Raw genomic sequence first — 25,833 nt, forward strand, 5'->3', positions numbered from 1 at the left:
CAATATACTTACTGATTGAAGTATGTTCTACTGTGTCAGGGACCAACTGTTTCCCTTACTAATTGACACCCAGGTCCTTTGACATTTAACTGGGTTACCCCATTATCTATAATGGTCTATCAAGGGGTGAGTATATCAATACATATAACTAAAGCAGATGAATGCAATATATAAATAACCAATATTTGTAATCACATTTATTTCAGCAATCCACACAAAGCTCTTAAAACTTTTCTTTTTTCCCAGGCATTCCCCTCTTAATTCGGTTCCAGGCTTCTAGTTCTTTTCGTCCCTTGGGTTTGTAGTACTACAAAAGCGCTCGGTGTACGCTCGGTGTACGTGCGCTCTAGAAATATTTTTAAACTCAAACTCAATGTAATGTTTAATAATAGTGATTATCATAAAAATGATTAAATCAATTTTAATTTAAAATTTAACCTCATCGCTGCTAGAGAGTTTCCCCTGCTGTGCCGGACAGCAATAAAAACGGGTGTGATCATGACGAGCTGAGCTCGTGATGAGCACCTGAGAGGTATATGCCATGACGAGCTGAGCTCGTCATGAGCATGGAAGGGGTTAATATTATATTTGGGGGTGAAAAATGTTAAAAGAAAGAGTCAGAGACATATTGTCTATTTAAAAAACAAATCATGTCTCATAAACTTTTTTATCATTTTTAAGCCCAAAAATTAAATCATAAAAACAACCACAAGAGGGCCTTGCACTCCAACTGAAAATCATAGAGTTCCAGCTAGAAGTGCTTTAATAAAATAGGGTATGCTCCCCTCGGGTCATGGATTCAAGGACTCAGGAGACCTATTTTGTTAATGTTGCTGGGGGGGACGGGGCCCTTCACTCCCTTCAGCCTCCCATAACATAAAAAAAGGCTTGGTGGCGCTCCTCCCTATTCTAGGGACACCACCAAGCACAAAAAAGTATATTTTTTAAAACTTCGCAGGGCATTATGGGGTGCTCCTTCAAGCAACAGTGAATTATAGGTTCACTCCTGCTGCTCATTTTTTTATTGATTTTTGTGTCCCGGTCGCAGCCTGGGACAATCTATTTTCATAATTACTGGGGAAGGGGTCATGCAGCCCCTCTACCCAAGACTTTACAGTTGTAAAGATAATTGACTTGTAGACAGCTGCCATGCATCCATTGAGTAATGAACTTATGACAGCCCTGAAAATCCCTAATTACAGTACTAAGCTGATGAAAGGCTAACATAAGTTGTGTATCATCAGCGTATGAGACGATGTTCATACCCCAGCTTTGCACGATTAAAGCTAAAGGGGCCAGATAGATGTTAAAAAGGGTTGGGCTTAGTGATGATCCCTGAGAAACACCACAGCTTTAGACTGGGAGGTGAAGAAACAGGGGAATACCGCCTGTTGTAACACAGCCATTTCAGAATGCTTCACATGATTCCCACCTGCTTCATTCTTTGTAAAAGGATCTTGTGTGAAACAGTGTCAATAGCAGTGAAGAGATCCAATAAGATGACCACCGTTTTTCTGTCCCGAGTCAAGGATGCCTCTGATGTATTCAGTGACTCTGAGCCAGGCTTATTCTGTGCTGAAATCCGCACGGAAGCCCAACTGGATGGGATGTAGAATCTTGTTCTGTTCCACATATCTGGTGATCTGACGGTTCACCAGGGGTTCTAACACCTTGCCAAGATCTGGAAGGTAAGCGATGGGCCTATAATTACTCAAGGTCGGCATTAATCTTTTTTTAAAGAGGAATCACCAGTGCCTTTTTCTAACTAAGAGACACAATACCACGGGGCGTGGCCTGCAGAGGCAACATGGCGGACGTGCTGGGATTCTGCTCTGCTGTAAATCCCCTTATCCAAGACATTTCTCCGTAACTGCACTGGCATCCAAAGCGCTGACCGGAGGGGAAACTCGGCATGACCTCAGGAGCCGATTGATACACGGGCACCCGCACGACATTGGCGGCTGGGGCAGATGTCCTGGATATGACTCACAGCCCACTGAAGTGAATGTGACCATGGCCTGGCATACTGACAGGGAACCTAAGCTGTTGTCCGCACTGTCGCCATACAATGCAATTGGGAACCCTTGGCGATGCTGCCCTAGTGGCGAGGAGACGTCTGGTGTGGCTCCCTGGAGTCCTGGAAGATAGCGGACTTCACGTTCCGACGCAAAGGGAAAATGGAGCAGGAACAGGAGGGTGCCCTCTACAGCAGAACCTGGCAGAGACGCCCCTAGTCCGGGAAGGAGCCAGGCAGGCATTGAGGCCAAGCGGCATATCGGCCCTGAATCTACAACGGGTCCAGCACCTGCCCGCTTGCCTGGCTGTAGTGTGGATGTCGGGCGGATCAGCGGGAACATCAATACAAAAGTGCACTGGGATTCCCTTGATCCCATGTGAGAGGACTGTGGCGTTGGTAGGCAGCGATGGAGGTGGAGCTCATTGAGCGGCCTGGACTGGAGCAGAGAGGTGGCGCGGGCAAAAATAGCACTACACGATCAATGGTCTCCATTGGGGAGTTTCTGACACGAGGCTCACAGACTTGTTTCCACATCTGACTGTGGTGGGAGGCAGTTATATTACACGCCCACCCCAGCTCACAGACACAGGTTTCGGGGATTCTACCAGATGCCCTTGTGAGGAACAACCAACACCATTAAGCAAGCCCCATGTGACTGGGAGTAACGGAGTGAGCAAACCATTACATGCTGTGGGGGTGGGTAATAGAATTCTCCCAAATAAATGATTACACTGGCAGTGGGTGGGACCTGCCAACCTGGGACAGTGATTGCGACCCTTAACCACGGACATATATTGCGCTACGACACAGCACATATGGGGGACAGCCTTTATATTGACTAAACTGGAGCTCTACTGACGTGGTCGCTTCAACTGCAGAGAACCAACTGTGGAGGATTTTAGCGTAGCAGAGTGAGGGAAATCACCAGGAGGTGGCAGCTGTCGTCACTATAACGGCAGAATATTTGACAGGTACGACGCTCAGTTAATCTGGTGGAAAGGAAGTGGGTCTTCACCTGAAACTGGTGCAGCTGCCCTGCGTCTCCCCCCGCACCTGCAATTACCTGGTACGCATTACAGATCTCGGCTGGACAGAAGGGTCGCACTAGAGGGGCTGGTTTGCGAACTTCCTCGCGAGTTGCAAGTTTGGTGGATATGGATCAAACTCAGCCATTTGTGTGAAAGGACCCCCAGAGGACCGACTGGATGCCATACTATAAGCCATAGAACGAACCAGGGAATCCATGGAGGCCAAAACAGACAAGGTTGCACTAGACCTCAGATGATTGCATGCAGACCAATTGAAGCTGGGGGATCATGTTGATGCAGTGGAACAGGACATTGTGGAGTTGAAGCCGGCAACAGACTTTTTAGAGAAACAGCAGAATGCCCATGAAGCTCGCATCAGGTTCCTAGAAGACAGAGTGGAGGATGCAGAAGAACGCCCCAGGAGAAATAACGTTAGCTCAATCAGGCTTTCTGGAAGGCTGGCCTAAAGATATTCTCCCTCCCTCCCTTCCATCTCTTCGTTCTTCCCCATAGAGAGAGCGGACCGAATACCTGGCAGGAAGCCAGCCCCTGGAGCAGGAGCACACCCACTAATATTTAAACTGCTGCACTTTAAAGACAGGGATACTATTCTATGTGAAACCAGGAAGTTGACAGAAATTTAGATTGACAATGTTACAGTCCTCTTCTTCCCAGACTATACGCTTAGGGTTCAGCGGCAACGAGGTTCCTTTCTTCCAGTAAAACAAAAGCTTCGCCAACTGAACATTGTCTACTCATTGATCTATCCAGCGAAACTTCGAGTGGTCTCGGACGGGAAAGCATGCTTTTTTGACACCCTGCAAGATACATCGGACTGGCTGGAAACTACAGGTCAATTTTCAAGCCCCAGATCTATGGGTCTGTTAGCTGCTGGAAAGGGAGGATGAGTGGTCCCCGAAAGCGTCGCAGTAGGCCCAGGATATGTGGCCCTAGTCTATTAGCGGCAACAGGACAAGATCATATCAGACAGGAAAGGCAGGCAGCGGTACGTGAGGCAGAACGGATTGCGGCGACTGCAGAATCACTCAGTAAAAAGGGAACATCAGAAGATGATGGTTCGTCAGCTGTGGGACTTTCGGATGTGGTGTCGCCTCAGCTGCCGGAAGTAATGCCACAAACGTCGGATGGTATTGTATGATTACTGGGGCACTGAAGTTATCATAATGATATTGCACAGAACTGCATCCCACAGACATTGGGTCTTTGACATTGTTAATTTGTTGATCGTAGTGTGGGGGTGCTTACTGCTGTTTCAACCCCCACATGGGAAATGTTAATTGTTGATTATCTGTGCTGGTTGCAGTTACATAAATGTCACTCTGCTCTGCATTGGGGGATCGCACAGTGGAGCGCCTTGTTATGGCCAGCAAACCCCCTTGTTCTCCCTCACACAGGGAACCAGTTGCTCTCATGGATAGAGTTTCATTCCACTTGGGTTTGGGCAGCATCCCTTGTTTATGGGAACCACCCTGGTAAGGTTTTTTTCCCCGTCTTGTTGACATTTGTATCTTCCCTTATGATTATGGAGGTCTTTTCAGGAGGGATGGGAGGAGCTGCTGGGTCCTAATGCACTGTATTACTATCTGCGGCTGCTTACTGGAGCACGTCAGGGAGATACACAACACAATGTTGTGACCAATCATACAATACTCACATGGAAAGTGAGGGGTCTCCGAACACCTTCTCGTAGATACGCGGTCTACTCATATCTTAAAAGACACAACATACAAATTGCTGTTTTACAAGAGACACACCGGAACAGTGCTCAAGTGCTTCGACTGCAGAGGAAATGGAGGGGCAAAGTGTATGCCACTGACTATTCACTATTAGCGAGAGGGTCCCTGATCTGGGTTCGTCCAGGCACACCTTTTAATGCGGAAGATGTGCTTCTTGATAAAGATGGTAGATATGTGCTCGTAAAGGATAGACTAGACGGTCATCACATGCTGTAGGGAAATGTATATGCCCCTAACATTGAACTAGAACAATTTTTTAGCTCGTTTTCCCCACTATTAACCAAATTGTGTGACATACTGTGGCTCATTGGGGGTTATTTTAACAGCGTCATGAACATTGGTTTGGATAGATCTTTTCCAGGGCTGGACTGGGAACCACAACCGGCCCTGGCAAAGTGCTCGGCCGGCCACCCTCCCCACTCGGGGGGGTTGGAGGTGCCGCCGTGCTCTTTGCCCGGGCCGGTTTTCGGCCGATTCTGGTACAGATCCCATTTTGCAACTATGCTGCAAAAACGGCCCTGTAACAAAAACGGCCCCCAGGGGCCCAAAACCAGCCCCCCACCCATGCGGCACAGCAGGGGATTGCCCGGTGCCCGCTATGGCCAGTCCGGCCCTGATCTTTTCCCCCCTTCGGAGCACAGCAGCTACTACCAACTCTACCATCCTGAACGCCTGGGTACGTGGGTGGGATTTGGCAGATGTTTGGAGACACCGGAATCCCGCGACAAGGGTATACTCCTTTCACTCTATACAACATGACTTGCACGTTAGGCAGGTTTCTCAGCTCGCCCTCGCTGCTCTCTTATGTAGAGTATTCAGACTACCGGGGTTCCACACACTCTGACCACAACCGCCCTTATGTCACAATGTGCTGGGACAATGCACTCCCTATTGTTCCCCTTTAACCATCTTTATTAGAGGACATGGTCTTTAGAGACAATTTGGGGGAGGCCCTCAATGAGTATTTTGCAAATAATGCAGGGACGGCCTCATCCGCTATGGTAGAATGGGCGGCTTTGAAGGTCCCGATAGTGGGAGATGTCTATGGATGGGCAGTGGAATGAGAAGGCAGGTAGAATCCGAGCTGCATGCAGTAGAAAGAGATCTGTTGAGTTTAGAAACAAGTTTATTGTTGGCTCCCTCAAACCCTACGACATTGTCAGAGGCCCGTAAACAACACACTGAACTCTTGGAGCGACAGAGATGTTTAAATTATGCTGCGCACTCTACGTCGGCACATGCATAGGCAGACCGCTCTGGAGCCCTGCTGGCCTGGTTAATCAAGAGAGATCAGTCCATGGGTCTCATCACTACACTTCAGTCACCGGTTGGTGGCCTTAAATACACACAGCAATAAATTCATAGTGAACTGACCACACATTACAGTCGGCTCTACACCTCCACCCTGAAAGCAACTGACACAGATATACAGCTCTGAATGGTCTCTTTTCCCACACTGACGCCAGAAGAGCGCAATGAGCTAGACACACCAATTACATTGGAGGAAGTGAATGGTACAATGCGGACACTACCCTCTGGGAAAGTACCAGGACCAGATGGCTTTCCGCATGAGTTTTCTAAGACTTACGCAGACACTTTAGGTCCACAGCTGTTGAAGATATATGAAGAGGCAATAGAGAGTGCTGCCCTTCCAGCTGCACTTACCGAAGCTACTCTGATATCCCTCCCGAGACTAGACAGAGACCCCACCCATACAGGTACATATCGCCCTCTGGCACTGTTGAATGAGGATTATAAAATATTAGCGGGATTCCTAGCAGGTAGATTGGCCCCGATCACCCCACAATTGATTTACCATGACCAAAACGGTTTTGTTCTAGAGCGTAAGACATCCCTTAATATCTGCAGACTTTTTCGGGTGATGAGGGGTGCCATAGAGGCCTGGCCAGCATTGGGATGCTTGGTTCTGGATCTAGAGAAGACCTTTGACACAGTAGAATGGCTGTTTATGTTTGCGGTGTTACGCCGCTTCAGGTTCGGTCCGTACTTTCTTAATCTAGTTCAACTGCTGTACGATTCACCCACTGTGAGAGTCAGACTGGGAACCCTCTTCTCGAAACCCATTCTGATTGGAAGGGGAACTCGACAGGGATGTCCCATTTCCCCATTAATATTCTCGCTAGCTGGTGCTCACCCTGCGCCATTCTGCGACTCAATGGGGTATACCGCTGGGGACGGAACTCCACACTTGTATCACTATATGCGGGCAATATCCTACTTTATTCACAAGACTTTCAGAAGATACCCCCGGTTATACAAAAAACCCTTACATTATTTGCTAAAATATCAGGACTGAGGGTGAGCTGGGGAAAGTCCTGTTTGTTTCAATTTACCCCTGGTGCATGTGCATCACAATTGGTGATGGATGGCACCCTGGTGACTTGGCAACCAGCCGTGTTTAGATATCTTAGTGTTCGTATATATCACACAGATGAAGACTTACTGGATGGTAATTTGACCTTAACAATCGCAGCATTGCGGCCTCAAATTGAATTCTGGAAGACTCTGCACCTCTCTGTTGCAGGCACAGTTGCAGTCTATAAAATGCTGATGCTACCTCGCCTGCTATATTTTTCGCGAATCTCCCGCTGTACCTGCCGGGGTCATTTTTTAGGCCACTGGAAAAAATTATGAGGAATCTCATGTGGAACAACATATTATGCAGAGTGGCACTCGCCAATCTGTATTTACCCCAGCTTAGCCTTGCCCAATACGGAGCATTATTATCTGGCATCCCAAATACAGTGGATTGCAAAATTGATGGAGGAACTCCATCTTGATGACACAACAGAGAGGGGGCCCTGTACACACTGGACAAACTCATTTTCCTCTTCTACCCGTGCGCCAGGCCTAGGGTTCCTTTTCCACTTCTGGTGCAGGTAGCCCAGAAATGTTTTCGCAGGGCCCTGTACCTCACCAGGCATATCACACCTTATGCACTTGCAATGCCAATTTTAGGAATGCCAAGAGGGGGAGGCCGAACTGCTGCATCGCTTAAGGCTTGGTGCGATGCATGTATACATACTTTAGGAGACTTATTTGCAGAGGGCGAACTGAGGCCATTCCTATCTTTCAATGAGGAAGAAGGTGTCCCCCCAGGGCAATTTCTTAATCACACCTCCTGGATAGCTACTTTGAAACGTCAATGGGGTGATATCACACAGGAACCCCCAACACATCTCTTACTGCAATATATTCATGTACTAGGCACGGACGTCATCTAATAAAATGGTTCATTGACTCCATCCGCTCATATGCTGGCACTGACTTAACGTCCCTACGCAATAAGTGGGACATAGACCTGACTAGACCCTACACGCCGAAAGAATGGGAAGGGTTGTTGGACAGCCCTGGGCAGATCCCCAGAAATGCCAAGTTTAGGCTTATCCAATTTAATATAATCCATAGAGTTTATTTGACCCCAGATAAAATTAAAAGATATTTCAACAGAACAGATGCATGATGTCCGCACTGTACCTACATATGTTGTGATCGTGTCCCAGGCTACTGGGTTATTGGCACTGTATAATTAACTTACTGACCATCAGCACAGACAGACTGCTACCGACCACGTGGGAGACCTGCATAATGCGTATATACTCTCGAGAGAAGGAACAAAGGGCAACCTCTAGATTCCTGCACCTGGGCCTGATGGTTGCCAGAAGGCTTATCAAACGCCGTTGGAAATCAGCTGAACCCCCTCTCTTATGGCATGAACTAACTCTATGTTAAATTGGGCCAAAGCTGAAGCGGTCTCTTTGCTGAGGGAGGACACGCTGGGGCTGCGTAAATATCCCATCTCGGAAGGCTGGGGTGTGATCTTGACGGCATTACAGGTGGCATCAGCTTCAGATGACCCACTGGATGTTCCTGATATAGACTGATTTGTATTTATTATAGCTGTGTAATGACTTGTTGTTATCATGTATACTACTATGCTCACGTCTTGCGCTCAGTGGATTGGGGTACCACAATTCATTATTGTAATGATACAGATGTGACGTAACTGAGAAATATCGAAGCAAACGCGGTTCCTTCTACCCCCGCCTAACCTCCCCTTTTCCCATTTTGTTATTTCCCCCTGTTAATTAACAGATACTTATTACATAGCTACAGTCTTAAATTTGTATACCCTAGTAGAAGCCACATGACAATGTGGGAAGGAGACATTCGAAGAATGCGTAAGAGGATTTATTGTTCATCCATACCGTGTAGACATACTAGGTGAATGTAATGATCCAGTGAATAGCTCTGATAACAGTTGTTTAACGCTGACTTTAATTGGAAGCTGAACTGATATATGATTACCATTGATATAAATAATGTTAATATACCCAATGACCTTGTACACTGTATAATCTGTGATTTGACTTTAAGTGATGCTACTGTTAGCAATATATATCTGTATTGTAATATGCATAACTGAAAAATGACAATAAACAGTTTTAAAAAAAAAGAAGAGGCACAATACCACATTTTAAAGACAAGTTAATAAGGGCATTCATTTGAGGATTTATGGCACCGGCCCCCTTGGAGAGCATAAAAGAGGGACAGGGATCAAGTGGCGAACCGGATTTGATTTTATGGATCACGTGCTCCAATTCAGCTAAAGGGATTGGTGTGAATGACTCACCCTGTATTCCCTCCGCGGTATCCAACTCAATTCAAGAAAACGAGGATGATAGCCTGGACTCTGGGATATTCTGCCAGCACCTACATATACTTTTGGACTTTGTTGAGACCAATCAGGCTAAATAGTCCAGACTAATGAAAGGGGGGAGCCTACCGTAAGGGAGGGGTAATTGGAAAATATCAGATCCAGTGTATGTGCACCACTATGAGTGGCAACCGCTACCATTTGGGTTAGGTTATTGCCTCTCTAAACTGCTCTAGTCTGCCGTTTGGGTCATCCATGTGAACACTGAAATCTCCCATGACTATAAAATTGGAATTTTGTCGCTAGAAGGGGTAAGCACATTGATAAGTGTGTCGAGGGATGAGGAAGAGGCTTTGGGAGGGGGATAAATTACGGCACCTGAGAAAGAGAAATTTGGAGATACCTGAAGGGAAAAGATTCAACCCTTGAGACAGTCCATGCCTTCAAGATTCGTGAAAGTACAGCCTAATTTGAAGTGATATATGATGGCAATCCCACAGCCCACTCAGGTGGAGTGATCAATGTGGGTAATCCAGTAAATCTCTGCTATGGCCAGGGAAATGTCAGGGGCTGAGTGGGTGTTAAGCCAGGTTTCTGTTAAGAAAAGGACATCCCAGTTATTGTCTTTTTATAGGTCCCAAATGTAAGTTTTGTGTTTAGGGAGGGATCTTCCATTTATTAAACCGCTTTGTAGTTCACTTTGGTCTAGGGAAGAAGGCCTCCTGCCATTATTGGCCTGGGGCAACACACTGGTGCTCAGGGTATACGAGGAGCTACACAGGGAGTAGGACAGTAATACTTGCAAATTGAGCAATAAGATGAAGGGCTGGCCTTCTGCGGGCCGAAAAGAAATGTGCCTTAGAGTTGAGGATGGAGGGCGAATAATGCTTCCGTACCATAGTGTAATCTATGAGGCTGTGATGGGTCGATAAGGGCAAAATGGTTGGAACTGGACGAGCTACAGACACAGACGAGTGCAGATAGACTTGACTTTGATGCACCAGCAGTGCTACAGCGGTGCACCCGCTGTGCTCGTCCAAGTCATTTCCTTCATCACTCCTCCCACTAATTAAAAAACCTTCCGCAGACCCCCTGGTTACCTCCAACTACAGACCCATCTCCTTGCTTCCAGCATTAGCCAAAGTCTGTGAGAAAGTGGCTTTTCGTCAACTTGAGAGGTTCGTGGAATCTACTGGGGCATTACACCCTGCCCAGTCAGGTTTCCGCTCCTCTTTTAGTACTGAGACCGCGCTAGTGGAGGTCACTGAGGCTATCAGGGACTGTTTGGACGGGGGCGGCAGAGCGGCCCTAATTTTATTGGACCTCTCTGCCGCGTTCGACACGGTTCCTCATGCCCAGCTGATCTCTAGGCTAGAGGACATTGGCATCACTGGCGCGGCTCTCAAATGGGTCAAGTCCTTTCTCACGGACCGTTCACAACAAATCTGGCTCCCCCCCTACCAGTCATCGATTAGCAAGGTGGACACTGGAGTCCCCCAAGGGTCGACTCTAAGCCCCCTGCTCTTCAATGTATACTTGACCCCCTGGTATATCTTGCAGAGAGTCTGGGTGCAAAAATAATGGCCTACGCCGATGACACCCAGCTTCTCTTCACATGGGACAAGAACAACCTCAATACAATGAGAGTCCAATCATGCTTGTCCTCGGTTTTTGCCTGGCTGGCCAAGGCTGCTCTCAAATGCAATGAGGACAAGTCGGAGATTCTCCTGTATGGCCAATTCCCAGTGGGATTTAGGGAATCCATCTGGCCCACTGGATTGCCGTGCCCATCTGGAAATTGTGGAGTTGCAAAAAACCTAGGGATCTGGTTTGGCGCCGATCTGTGCTTCCGAGAGCAGATCTCGCGATTGGCGGGAACCTGTTACGGGACTCTTATTACCCTCCGGAAGTTCTTTCCACTTCTTCCCCAGGAAGCAAAGGAAACAGTGGCCAGAGCACTCATTCTCTCGCGTCTGGACTACGCCAACGCATTATATGTGGGCACACCTGATTTCCTGCTCCGCAAACTCCAAGTAGTCCAGAACGCGACTGTGAGGCTTTTATTTAACATCCCCAAATGCCATAGTGTACGAAGACAACTTGCGGAACTTCACTGGCTTCCAGTTGCTCTCAGAGTGCGCTTCAAAATCCTAACACTGGCTTTCAAGGCCTTACACGGTCCTTGCCCACCATACCTCAGTGTCAGATTTGCCTTTTATCATCCCTCGCGACAATTGAGATCTGCCTCCCTCAGGCATCTGGTCACTCCCAGATTTAAGAGAGCTCGCCTGGGGGGAAAATCCATGACAGTCAGAGCCGCTCAGCTATGGAACAGCCTCCCTGACCATCTGAGACACACGACAAACCTTGCATATTTTAAAAAACATCTAAAAACCTTTCTATTCAGGCAAGTCACGTAATTCACATGCTTTCTCTTGTCATCTCTTTTTTATTTCTGACACTTGAATCTTCTCCCGCGCCAGGACAGTCTCGACTAGCAGTGCGCGTTATAAGAAATATATAACATAACATTAAATAGCCTGGGCAAGCTCTATTAGTCCTACCCACCTCCAAACACTAGTGAGTTGAGCGAAGCGTGACCAAAAATGCAATCTAAAGTAATGTTTCTAATCACTAAAATAATTCCTCTTGACAGAAAGTGCTTGTTCAGCAGTTAAAAAATAACAATTTTAAAAGATTACAACAATGTCAGCAGCAACAGGATTAGCAGTTTTGGGTAATTTAAGGCATATAATGGCTCAGAAAGCGGGGCTGCACAGCTCCCCTCCCCTTTGACATTTCAGTGCCGAGGGTGAGCTGTGCATCCCTCTCTTTGTTGATGATTTCAGCCCTGAGGGTGGGCTCCCCAGGGCCTACAATGGCTCAGGGAGGGAGGCCACGGGTCCCTCTATCTTTTCAAAAAGGTTGTGGCTCTGGGTGATGGGGTCCCCAAGGCCTTTACAAGGCTCAGGAAGGTGCATCAGTGTTATGAGCACCTAAACACCTTCCCCTTTCAACACTTGCTATGCCTTGATAAAATGTGGGTTTGCTTAATTGGACATTTACATCTAGCAATGCTTGTTGTTGTTTCATTGGGCGTGGGCTTTTTGCAGTGTTTGTCATACTGAATTTAGCAATGCTTGTTGTTGTTTCATTGGGCGTTGGCTCGTTTTACTGAATGTGCATAGTAGAAGAGCCAGCACGTTGTACATGTGTTTAAACTGAGGCCCGGCAACATGTGGAAACTGCCGTCGGCTGTGAGACTATAAAAGCCTCGTCTGAGCCCCAAGAGACGCTTCGCTTTGAGTTGTCAGCGTCAGCGTCTCTACGAGATTCCAGCCTCCCGATTCCCTTCGCCTCCCTCTCCCTCTGTGCCCCCTCACCTGAAGTCCTCAGTAGCAGCAGCTTCCAGAGCAGCGGAGGTCCAGAGATTTCTTTCATTCTCCCTCGTCTTCTCGGCCAGAGCTCCGAACTTCCGGTTTCATCGTCTGAGCCTTTTCCTCGCCGGACTCGTCCTCCTGCTAAGGGGTTCCCCGCAAACCGACTTCCGGACCTGAAAATGAAACAGTAAGATTTAGTTAGTTAGATGGAGAGAGAACAAACTTTGGTAAAAGCAAATCAGACTTTTGAATCCAAACCTTTGGTTATTTACAGACAATTTATCCTGAGGAAAAAGACTTGGTTGGACAGGTCATTTCAGCAAATTAATGTAAAGTAACAGTGGCTTTTAACTGTTGCCTTGAGATTGGAACTGCATATTGTAACAGGCTTATTGCAGGCATTTCGAAGAAAGCCTTTGTCAATTCCTAAGTTTTCAGGGATTAAGAGAAAGCAGTTGGTTGTGTTTTTTCTCGCTTTTCCTTTCTTTTCAGAATCCCTATTCAACGCAAGAACATTTTGTCGCAAGGTAGGGAAATACCAGTTGTGCATGACTGTTCACAAGTTGTACTAACCCACTCATTAATCGGTTAAACGCAGTTTGTAATGTAATGTCATTATTTCCTGTATTCAACGCTTAATCACTGTATTGTTTCTGTAGGTAACAAGTTTACATTGGAGAACGCTAATACCTTGCAACTACGAAGTATATGAATGGGTTTTTCCTAGTTTGGGTATGTTTTTGATTGAGTCAAGAAAATACAGGTATAACTGAAATGTTTAGTTAGAGTTGCTAATTCATGTGATGTTGTGTTGTTAATAATGTAGCTACAGTATTCAGCTCAAGTCAAACCACAACAGTAGGAGAAAGCCCAGAATACTTCACGAGAAACAACAGCAGCAATCTCCTATAAGAAGAGATCCTGTGTTTCTTTGTTTATTTCTCATCCACTTCCCCTTCCCTTTTGGGACTAATTGGTTGTGCCAAGAGCTAAATCCTTGTCACGCTAGTTGGTTTTAGAAGGAATTGGGACTAGTCATCTTCAAGACGGAACATCTGGAATCTTGTGGTTGTACACCTAACAGAAAGAGAAGCCATAAATATCCTATTCCCTCTTGGAGTTGACTATTTCCATGGATCTTGCTAAAATGGATGTTACTCAGTTAACCGAGATTGTGCGTAAGATGAATGATGAGGTACAGGAGCTACGTTTAGAAAATCATTCCCTTAGGCAGGAATTAGAAAGCACCAGAGAAGAGTTAGACAATACCAGAGATGGTTTTACGTCTTGGAGAGAAAAAGTTGAAGTTAAAAAAACAATCCTGACACCACCAAAATTCGGAGCCCCATTTCAGGGTCCAACCCAGGGGACAAGTTTTGGTCAAAGTCAACCAGTCCAGTTTACAGTAGTATCTCCACAGCCTGTTCCCTTAGCAAATCCGGAGAGGTTTTTAGGAGATAGTGCACATTTTCAGACTTTCATGAGTCAATGCCAGTTACATTTCTTGTGTAAACCTAACATTTTCACTACTGACACCACTAAGATAGCCTTCATAATGTATTATCTTGGAGGGGTAGCGGCTAATTGGGCCATGCCTTTAGTTGATAGGAATGATCCATTACTGCATAATTTGACACACTTTAAGACCGCCATGTCTAGTCTGTTTGCCAAACATGTTTTTCTGCAAGCTTCAGATAATGAGTTGTTAAACTTGCGTCAAGGTTCCAAAGATCTAATTTCTTATGTGACAACTTTTAATCGGTTGCTAGCAGAAACTCAATGGCCTGAGGATAAGAGAGTATCCTTGTTTTATAGAGGGCTTAGAGAGGAATTAAAAGATTCTTTGTCACATATTGTGAATTTACCCGAGGATTTTACCGAGTTTCAGGACTTAGTGATCAAGTTGGATCACAGGTTAGGCGAAAGAAAAAATGAACGACCAAGAAATGATTTTAGGGCTTTGCATTTTAAAATCGAAAAGAAAAGTACTGAGGATAAAAACTCCCAGATAGAACCAATGCAGATAGGAGGAATTAAGGGACCTTTATCTCAAGAGGATAAGGACAGGAGAAGAAAGGCTAACCTATGTTTATACTGTGGGAAAGCTGGCCATTTTGCCAGAGATTGTTCCGTAAGGCCAGTGAAAAAGAAGGTCTTTACTGTGATTCCAGATTCTACACAGGAAACGGGAAACTAAGCGTCTCGAGGGAAGGAGGGGTCGATTCCTCAAGAAATAGTTGTGTGAAGACCTCGCAGAAAGTCATAAGTATTCAGAAACAAATACCTCAACATTTCACTATTAGAGTGATTTTGATTTTAGACAATCAACAAAAGCACAGTATTCCAGTATTAATTGACTCAGGTGCTACAGGTAATGTCTTTGATTTGGGATTTGCTAAGAAACTGAATTTAACTCGATTACCCAAAAAAGAACCAGAACCAGTGCGGGCAGTAGATGGCTCAGCACTTTCTTCTGGTTTGATCAGATTCCATACTCCACCTTTGCTTCTGGTATCTGATAACGGACACACAGAATTAACCAGTTTTGATCTTATTGATACACCAGCCTTTGGTGTTATTTTAGGGATTCCGTGGTTAGAACTCCACAATCCAAAGATTGACTGGGAGAAACGCACCGTGACCTTAGACTCACTGTTTTGCAAGACTCACTGTTATCAAGAACATAGAGACCCAGCCTATCCGCTTTTCTGTGCAAGTGTTCAGATTGACCCTCCAAAACTTCCACCAGAATATCAAGATTTTTCTGATGTTTTTGATCCTGTGAAGGCCACAAAATTACCTCCTCATAGGGTTTATGATTGCAGAATAGACCTCGTGCCAGGAGCAGTTCTGCCGTGCAGTCGAATATATGCCCTTACCGAACCTGAAAATCAGTATTTAAGATCATACTTAGATGAACTCTTGGAAATAGGCTTTATCCGCCATTCCACCTCGCCAGTCTCGTCTCCTTTGTTTTTTGTAGCAAAAAAGACTGGTGATTTGAGGGTCTGTATAGACTATCGCGCTGTCAATAAGGCTACAATTAAAAATCGATATCCCTTACCGTTGATCCCGGTTCTTTTGAATCAAGTGAAAGGGTCAACAATCTATACTAAATTGGATCTTCGCGGAGCTTACCACTTAATACGTATCAAAGAAGGAGATGAGTGGAAAACAGCTTTCCGCACAAAATTTGGACTCTTCGAATATACAGTGATGCCCTTTGGCCTTTGCAATGCTCCAGCAGCATTTCAATATTTCATCAATGAGGTACTGCACGACCTTTTGGACATCTGCGTCATTGTATATATCGATGATATTTTAATTTTCCCAAAAACTCCTGAGGAACATGTAGGACATGTAAAAGCAGTTCTGAAAAAATTAAGAGATAATTCCTTGTTCGCCAAACTTGAAAAGTGTGTTTTTAACGCTTCTAAGGTTGAGTTTCTTGGTTTTTGGCTTTCTCCTGAAGGAATAGTCATGGACCCAAAAAAGGTACAAGCAATTTTAGATTGGCCTTCCCCCAATTCTGTCAAGGAAGTACAAAGAATATTAGGATTTGCAAACTTCTACAGGAGGTTCATTTCAAAATTTTCAGAAATTGTAGTTTCAATTACTAGCCTTTTACAGAAGGGAAAGAAATTTCAGTGGAATGCAGGAGCAGAATCAGCTTTTAATGTTTTAAAACAAGCTTTTACATCCGCTCCTATTCTGAAACATCCAGATCCTGACAGACCGTACTATGTTGAGGCAGATGCTTCTCAAACAGCCATTGGAGGAGTCTTGTTAAAAAAAGATGTTAACTCAGGGCATTTCCATCCGATAGCTTTCTATTCTAGGAAGCTATTGCCTGCTGAACAGAACTATACTATTGCTGAGCGTGAACTTCTAGCAATTAAAGCAGTCTTTCAGGAATGGAGACATCATCTCCTAGGAGCAAAACATACAGTAACTGTTTTTTCTGACCATAAAAATCTGCAATTTTATTCCACAGTCAAGGCTTTTACACCTCAACAGATGCGTTGGCTACAATTCTTTAGTGAGTTTGATTTTCTTATCACGTATAGACCAGGAACCAAGCAATTGTTATCAGACACACTGTCACGATTGGTCTGTGATAAAAGCAAAGAGTCTAATGAGAAACTGCAAAGTATTATTCCGGTAGAAAAAATATGTGCAGAAATTACACAAGTTGATTTTCTAACTATGCTAAGAGATCAAACAAAAGAATTAAACCAAACAGATTGGCTTTCACAAAAACGGTCTACAATTTCAGATGGTTTATTCTTTCATAAGAATAAATTATTTGTGCCAAAAGAAAACTTGAGAGAACAAGTGATTAAATGGAATCATGATTTGGCTTTAGCTGCTCATCCTGGAATAAATAAAACCCTAGAGTTATGCCAAAGACATTTTTGGTGGAAGAATATGAGATTTGATGTACAAAAGTTCCTTCAGGCTTGTCCTGTATGTGCTCGACAAAAGTCTTCTCATTCATCTCCCATGGGGTTGTTACAACCAATGGAAATACCTCCTATACCCTGGCATACTATTAGTTTGGATTTTGTCACAGACTTACCAAAATCATCTGGAATGACAACAATCCTAGTAGTTGTGGATTTGTTGTCCAAAATGGGACATTTCATCCCTCTATCAAAGCTTCCATCAGCAGTAGAATTCAGTGAAGTGTTTTTATCTAATGTTGTGAAACTACACGGTTTGCCACAGAAAATATTTTCGGACAGGGGCCCCCAATTCTTGTCAAAATTTTGGAAACAACTAAGTAGTCAGTTGGGGATTGACTTGGCATTATCTGCGGCCTTCCACCCTCAAACTGATGGTCAAACCGAAAGGTTAAATCAATATTTAGAACAAAGTCAGCGATGTTTAACCACTACTTTGTCTTCAAATTGGGTTGAGGCTCTACCTTTAGCAGAGTTCACATATAATAACACTTTACATTCTGCTCTTGGTTGTTCTCCATTTTACTTTCTCACTGGCCAGCACCCTAGGACCTTACCAATACTTCTTCCTGAGAAAGCCATTGACATGCCAGCAGTTTCAGAAAAAATAGCTTGTTTGCGAGATTTCCAGGAAAAAGTCAAACAAACTTTAGCAAAACAGAAACTTAAAATGAAAACCAGTACCGATCTACATAGAATGCCATCACCAGTTTATAAAACTGGAGATCAAGTCTGGCCATCTACTAAAAATATTCAAATTGAAGGACCTAGAAAGTTAAAACCTCGATTCATTGGCCCATTCACCGTAGAATAGATAGTGAATCCCGTTTCAGTAAAACTAAGTCTTCCCCAAGAATATAAAATTCATCCTGTATTCCATGTATCTTTGATTAAACCTGTAAATCCAAACACCCGACCTGATGAACCACCCCCTCCAGTTGTTGTGGGAGATCACGTAGAGTATGAGGTTAAGAAGATTCTGGATTCAAAAAGAGTTAAGGGTTGTTTATATTATTTGATCGACTGGAAAGGTTATGATGTTTCTGAAAGATCTTGGGAGCCGGAGAATCATGTACACGCTCCGCGCTTGGTTCGTTCTTTTCATGTCATGTATCCTAACAAACCCCGACCTGTGAGGCGACCTTTGGGGGGGGGAACTGTTATGAGCACCTAAACACCTTCCCCTTTCAACACTTGCTATGCCTTGATAATATGTGGGTTTGCTTAATTGGACATTTACATCTAGCAATGCTTGTTGTTGTTTCATTGGGCGTGGGCTTTTTGCAGTGTTTGTCATACTGAATTTAGCAATGCTTGTTGTTGTTTCATTGGGCGTTGGCTCGTTTTACTGAATGTGCATAGAAGAAGAGCCAGCACGTTGTACATGTGTTTAAACTGAGGCCCGGCAACACGTGGAAACTGCCATCGGCTGTGAGACTATAAAAGCCTCGTCTGAGCCCCAAGAGACGCTTCGCTTTGAGTTGTCAGCATCAGCGTCTCTACGAGATTCCAGCCTCACGATTCCCTTCGCCTCCCTCTCCCTCCGTGCCCCCTTACCTGAAGTCCTCAGTAGCAGCAGCTTCCAGAGCAGCGGAGGTCCGGAGATTTCTTTCATTCTCCCTCGTCTTCTCGGCCAGAGCTCCGAACTCCCGGTTTCATCGTCGGAGCCTTTTCCTCGCCGGACTCGTCCTCCTGCTAAGGGGTTCCCCGCGAACCGACTTCCGGACCTGAAAATGAAACAGTAAGATTTAGTTAGTTAGATAGAGAGAGAACAAAGTTTGGTAAAAGCAAATCAGACTTTTGAATCCAAACCTTTGGTTATTTACAGACAATTTATCCTGAGGAAAAAGACTTGGTTGGACAGGTCATTTCAGCAAATTAATGTAAAGTAACAGTGGCTTTTAACTGTTGCCTTGAGATTGGAACTGTATATTGTAACAGGCTTATTACAGGCATTTCGAAGAAAGCCTTTGTCAATTCCTAAGTTTTAAGTAATTAAGAGAAAGCAGTTGGTTGTGTTTTTTCTCGCTTTTCCTTTCTTTTCAGAATCCCTACTCAACGCAAGAACATTTTGTCGCAAGGTAGGGAAATACCAGTTGTGCATGACTGTTCACAAGTTGTACTAACCCACTCATTAATCGGTTAAACGCAGTTTGTAATGTAATGTCATTATTTCCTGGATTCCACGCTTAATCACTGTATTGTTTCTGTAGGTAACAAGTTTAAATTGGAGAACGCTAATACCTTGCAACTACGAAGTATATGAATGGGTTTTTCCTAGTTTGGGTATGTTTTTGATTGAGTCCAGAAAATACAGGTGTAACTGAAATGTTTAGTTAGAGTTGCTAATTCATGTGATGTTGTGTTGTTAATAATGTAGCTACAGTATTCAGCTCAAGTCAAACCACAACAGTAGGAGAAAGCCCAGAATACTTCACGAGAAACAACAGCAGCAATCTCCTATAAGAAGAGATCCTGTGTTTCTTTGTTTGTTTCTCATCCACTTCCCCTTCCCTTTTGGGACTAATTGGTTGTGCCAAGAGCTAAATCCTTGTCACGCTAGTTGGTTTTAGAAGGAATTGGGACTAGTCATCTTCAAGACGGAACATCTGGAATCTTGTGGTTGTACGCCTAACAATCAGTGTAGTCCTCTGCAGGTCCAAAAGTGAACTGGAAAGTGAGTCGGAGGGTCCAATTTTTATACCTGGGGAAGCTTTGAAGTGGAAGAAATTGCTAAAGACCCCCACACACAGATACTACTGGAGTTTCTTCCTTCCTGCCCTGGTTCCAGTGTGCCTTGGGTCAAAAAATGCTAGTGTAAGGTTGTTTGTGTGTGGGCTGAAGCAACTCTTTGAAATATAATAGGGATGTGCATAGCTCCACCCCTCCTATCCAGTCAGATAGTCCATCTTTCTAACACCCTGTCACACTTTGTGTAACGGTCTGGGAGGAATACACAAAGCCCAACTTCCAACTACACCTAGTCATGTGGCAAAGGAAACAGGCCGTAGGCACCAAATGATTAGGACAAGATAATGCTAAATTTCTAAAAGGGGAATTTTCAGAATTGTGACCTAAAATCCGATTTTACCATTACAGAAGGTTTTAAATTATAATTCCTTGGACACCAAACATGACACGTCTACCTGCTCCAAAGCAAAATATATCACTTATGAACAGTAATAAGGTAACCCAATGCCATCCTATAGTAGAGGTAGGCCTCACAATAGTACAAAATTAATTTGTGAGTTTTTCACTACCAGAACATGTAAAACCTGAAAGTATATGTCCCGCATTTTAAATACAATGCACCCTGCCCTAAGGGTTGGTTAGGGAATACCCTAGGTGTAACTTATATGCACTAAAAAGAGAGTTTTAGGCTTGGCAAAAGAGTTATTTTGCCAAGCCGAATTGGCAGTTTAAAACTGCATACAGGCTGCAGTGATAGGCCTGAGACATATTTTAAAGGGTTACTGAAATGGGTGGCACAAAAAATGCTGCAGGAATATTAGAATATTTTCATAGACAACTCAAAGGCGTGTCAGGGACCATGAGTACAGTTATTTATAGAGAAAAAAGCGGTCCCTTCCAACAGGATACTTTATAAAAATGCACACAGAAGTGAAATAATTTCTATGGCAACAGAAATCAAATGTAGTAATAAAAGGATTTAATAAATATTGGAAAAAAACAGAAATAAAAGAGTGGGAAACGTGCAGACAACAAACAATTAGATTAACAAGCCTCATACATTTACAAAGTGACTACATAAATAATAAACTGTTAATGTCACATCTATTTTAATTTTAAGGTACCAATGCTATCCTTATTAAAATGAAAAACAATTGCAATAGTCATGGTACTCCATAGCAATAAGTTTACATAGCCCTGGGTGTATGATATACTACTTTACTAGGGACAGCTAAGTAGATGAAATATGCCAATCAGATGTCATCCTATTTTACCATGCTTTAGGGAGGGAGCAAAGTACTTTAGCACTGGTTAGCAGTAGTAAATTGCATAGAGTCCTAAAGCCAACAAATACTAATTCAGCAAAACAGGAGGGTGAGAAGGCAAAACACTTTGGGGAACACCACCCGCAGGCTGACAAATCTAACAATGGATTATTCTTCATATCAAAAGATAGTCGTACAGTAGGGTGAATGACCTGTGCACTATAGAGGATACAACATTTGTCCTGTTAATACAGAGATGGTAGGCCCACCAGAGGGTGGGAATATAAGAGAACATGACAAATGACACTGTGATATTTATTAAGAAAAGTAATTTTAAAAAGTAAGTTATCAACATCGCACCTGATAAGTCCGCTAGGGACTTGACATGACAACGGACAGTAACGAGCAGCAAGAAGCACCAGCGAAACAATTTTATAAAATTTCATCCTTGCTTACAGTCTAAGAATGAAGAACAATCAGAAAGTTAATGGCAGTAGGATATAATTCCTCAATGCACAAAGTAAACATTACACTTAAGCAAAACAGTAATGATTTTAATGACAACAATGGTCACAGTGTAAAATGGTGATATAGTATAGACTACATATCCCAGGGACAACTGTCTCTTAGCTTGAAAAGAATGGGTCAGTTGAGGAATATGAGCCCTCAATCCAGAAGCAAAATTCTTATATTGCAAGTGAAACAGAAATGGTTTTAATATACACAAATGGTGGCACTGTTATATGGTGATTTCACTATATCATACATATCACAGGTTTCAATTGACAGTGGGTTACAGAGGATGAGTCACTGGATACAGGTGGTAGAAGTAAAAGACAGAGGAAATTGACTGATAACTGACCTTGATGAAAGCCAGCAGTAGTCGAAATGTATTGGTACTTGGTTGCACTTCAAATAATGATTAAAAATTAAATATTTACTCTGACACAAGTGCGCTGTTAAAAGCAACAGAATGTGGTGAATGTTTGGATATATATATATATATAGATATATATATAGATATATATATATATCTATATATATATATCTATATATATATCTATATATATATATATACCAACGAAGAGTTGAGCCCTCGATGGAAGCAGCCACTTGACATCACAACATGGCCGCTGGAAGGGAGCACTGAAAACAGGCTCCCGGGATCGGGCGGATTCGATCAGTATCTGCCCACCCTCAGACAACCGCAACCAGCGCTTTGTGCCCAGCAACGGCAGCTACTCACCACGCTTCGCTCTCCGCCGTGAATATCCTCCAAAAAGAGGGGGATACCGGATGGAAGTCGAACGGACATGTCCTGCACCGCTTCGTTGATGAGCCGGCCCGACTTGGATCATCTGCAGCGCTCCTGAGATCCGCAACAACTGCCCCACGAGAAGCCACCAAATGAGTCATCAGTCCGACGGAGCCTTCGCCTCGAGCCCGGACTGCCGAGCTGATTTTCGGAAGGTTTCACGTCGATACTGTTCAGGAGCAGCTCCGGAGGTAGGAAGCCTGACTCCAATATGGCCACCGCGCACGACCTCCACAACATTAATTAGATGCCCACAAACTCCTACTGCCCCTAATTGGACCACCAAAGCTCTGAATCCCCTAGAAACTAATAAGGGGAACCTAGAGTATAACTAACCCCTCTCATTTGGGGACCGAGGACACGCTTGACCACAGGATGAGCCAGCCTGACCCCAAAATGGCCGCCATACATGACCGCCTCTACTCCAATCGAACCGGGCTGACCTCAAAGGCCCCTAAGTCAACTAATGGAGCATGGGCACCCCTCGAACTCTAAGAGGATTCCTAGAAAAAAACCTATCACCCCTACTAGCGGCCTGCAAGCAAGCCTGATCACTGAATAGGCCAGCCTGACTTCAAAATGGCCGCCACGCGCGACCTCCTCCTCACCAAATGAAGTGTACCAACTTCAAACGCCCCCAATCAGACTTACGGACCACGGACAAACCCGGTGACTCGAAGATCTAGTGCCCCCTATCCCTGCACCAGAACGCAGCCACCCCGAGGATCAATAAGAAGATCCCTGCAAAGAAGAATCCTATAAACAAGTCGAGTCACTTGAAGAGTATCCACGACCCCAAAACGGACACCACGTGCGACCACCCCGACCTCGAATGAAACGCTCCGACCCCTACTGCCCCCAAATTGTCAACCGGAGTACAATCAGCTTGGGGAGCAAAGAGGGGACCCGAGAAAAATCAAATCGCTCTGGCCAGCGTAGATAAAGCTAACCTACAATGATCGCCCTGTGAGTCCCTCTCTCCTATGACTAGGACCCCCCCTCCTTTCAGTGCATTCTCCTGACCAGCAGTGGTCACCCACACAACCTCAAGTCTTGCACGATAGCACAGAACACTCGGGCCGAATCACGACCCGTCAATAAGCCTGGTATTGAGAGTAGCGGAAATTCTGGTCAACTGCAGGAAGCCTACCCTCTAGCACACTTCGAACCGCAGACTACCTTTCGAATAGACCCTACACCGTGCTTTGTAGAATCCCGGGAAGCAGATCACTAAGCCTACTAGGAACTACGACCCCTAGACCGGGACCCGGTCTGAGTCCCAGATATACCTATCACCAGGCCTCTCTTCACAGTCTCCCTCCCCACACCCTCCTCGACCGACTCCCCCCGTTCCCCCCGCTCAGGCACCCTCCTCTCACATTACCTACATGATGGCGCCAGCCTCTCCCATGCAAGCCCTACCTGCCCACCTGAAACCCCACAGCCAGAACTCATTCACCATCATCTCCCCCCCCCTCCTCTCCACAAAAACGAGACGCATTTTCAAACAGAAACTTATCCGGCAACACATAGAAACCCTATTCACAGACATCTACCACTCAGCCTCCAAGGGTCCGACTAAGATGGACCTTATATTCCACACTGAGAGACCGAAAGATTGGATCGCCATGATTAGAACACAACTTTATATCGCCAAAACCACATCCACTTCCCACAGCTGCAAACTTACCTCCATACTCCCTAACCGTACGACCAGAAGAGGGACCACATCCGTGACCATCTACACGAATGGCACGGTCCTTATTCAGGCAAACAACGAAAACCTTGAAATCTTTGACTTCCTATTTCCAGCACTTAGTTCTGCCCTCCCACCCCTACCGCACCCCACCCCAATCCCCAGCCCGCCTACATTCACAGCTAACGCCGAAACCAATGTTTCCATCATCCACCCACCCGGCACCGCTCCGGCCCCCTACGCTCCTCTTCACACGCCAGGCCTTGCCGCTTCCCAACTCACACCTACAGCCATCCAGCCACAACAGAAAACTCCAGTCACATCTCCTCGGACCCAACCCATCCAGCACACTTCACCTGCCAAGCTTATCCCCCTGCCCCTTTCGGAAATCTCTACCTCGCCCCCTTACTGGTTCCCTCCTCAGCAAACTCACAGACGTAACTCGCCGATAGAGACCACTCCCCCCACGAGCTGCTTCCCAGCTTTCAGATACTCAAAACCCTACCCTGTCCCTATCCATCCCCTCCTTCTGACCTCACCCTTGACCCTGAAAAATGACTACCCGACATGCTCCACCAATATAAGACCTCAGCCCCTCAATCCGATCAACACCACACAAGATGACCCAGTTATCCCTAACTCTTCCCATGACACCCTGGCGCAGCGTCTTACGGCCCTAGAAAGTCAGATAGACACAATCTCCCTGGGCCTAACCGAAATCCTCTCTAAGCTGGATAAAGCCCGTAGACCCCTGAAATCCTCTCCCAGGACTCCCCACACCTCCATCGCAAACAGCCCTCCCGGGCCCTCAGAAACCCCTGATATCCAGCAGCAAAGTCCCCTGACCAGGGCCTCGAAACCAGGCTCACAAGAAACCTCTAAAACCTGAGTCCCATCCCCTAGGACCAAGACCAATCCATTGGCTAATACAATTCACATGACCTCAAGGCCCATTAGAACAGAAGCTCCCATGTCAGACAACGAAGCAGCCATGCTAGCCTCCTCATACGATTCTCCCTCCTCGGACTCTCCTAAATCCAAAATCCAAGTGATCACAGGCCTCCGGAAAGTTCCTCCTTGCAGAAAACCCCTGAGACGGCCTGTCCTCACCGCCATACCTAGGGTGACCAAAGAAACCGCCAGCAATCAAGAGCTTTTCACAAACTGCCTACTGATCAACTGCAGATCTGCCTCACTTCACGCAACGGAGCTAGCCGAGGCTATCCTCTCACATAACATTGACATTGCGTTCCTCACGGAGACATGGCTGAACAAGATATCTCCCCCCTGCCTAGACATGTTGGTACCACCTGGCTTCTCCCTGATTAACAAAGACAGGATAGAGCAGCGAGGAGGGGGAGTTGCTATTATCCACAAAAATAGTCTGGTCGTCTCGGAAACCACCTCTTTCGATTACGATTCTTTTGAATGTCTCTCCTCCATCATCAAGATCAAAGATAATAGCTCCCTACGGTGTCACCTGCTCTATCACCCCCCAGGTCGAAACGCCACATTTGGAGAACAACTGTCTGACCTGATAGCG

This window comes from Lissotriton helveticus, chromosome 3_1 (assembly GCF_964261635.1).
Source record: "Lissotriton helveticus chromosome 3_1, aLisHel1.1, whole genome shotgun sequence".
Classification (NCBI taxonomy): domain Eukaryota; kingdom Metazoa; phylum Chordata; class Amphibia; order Caudata; family Salamandridae; genus Lissotriton; species Lissotriton helveticus.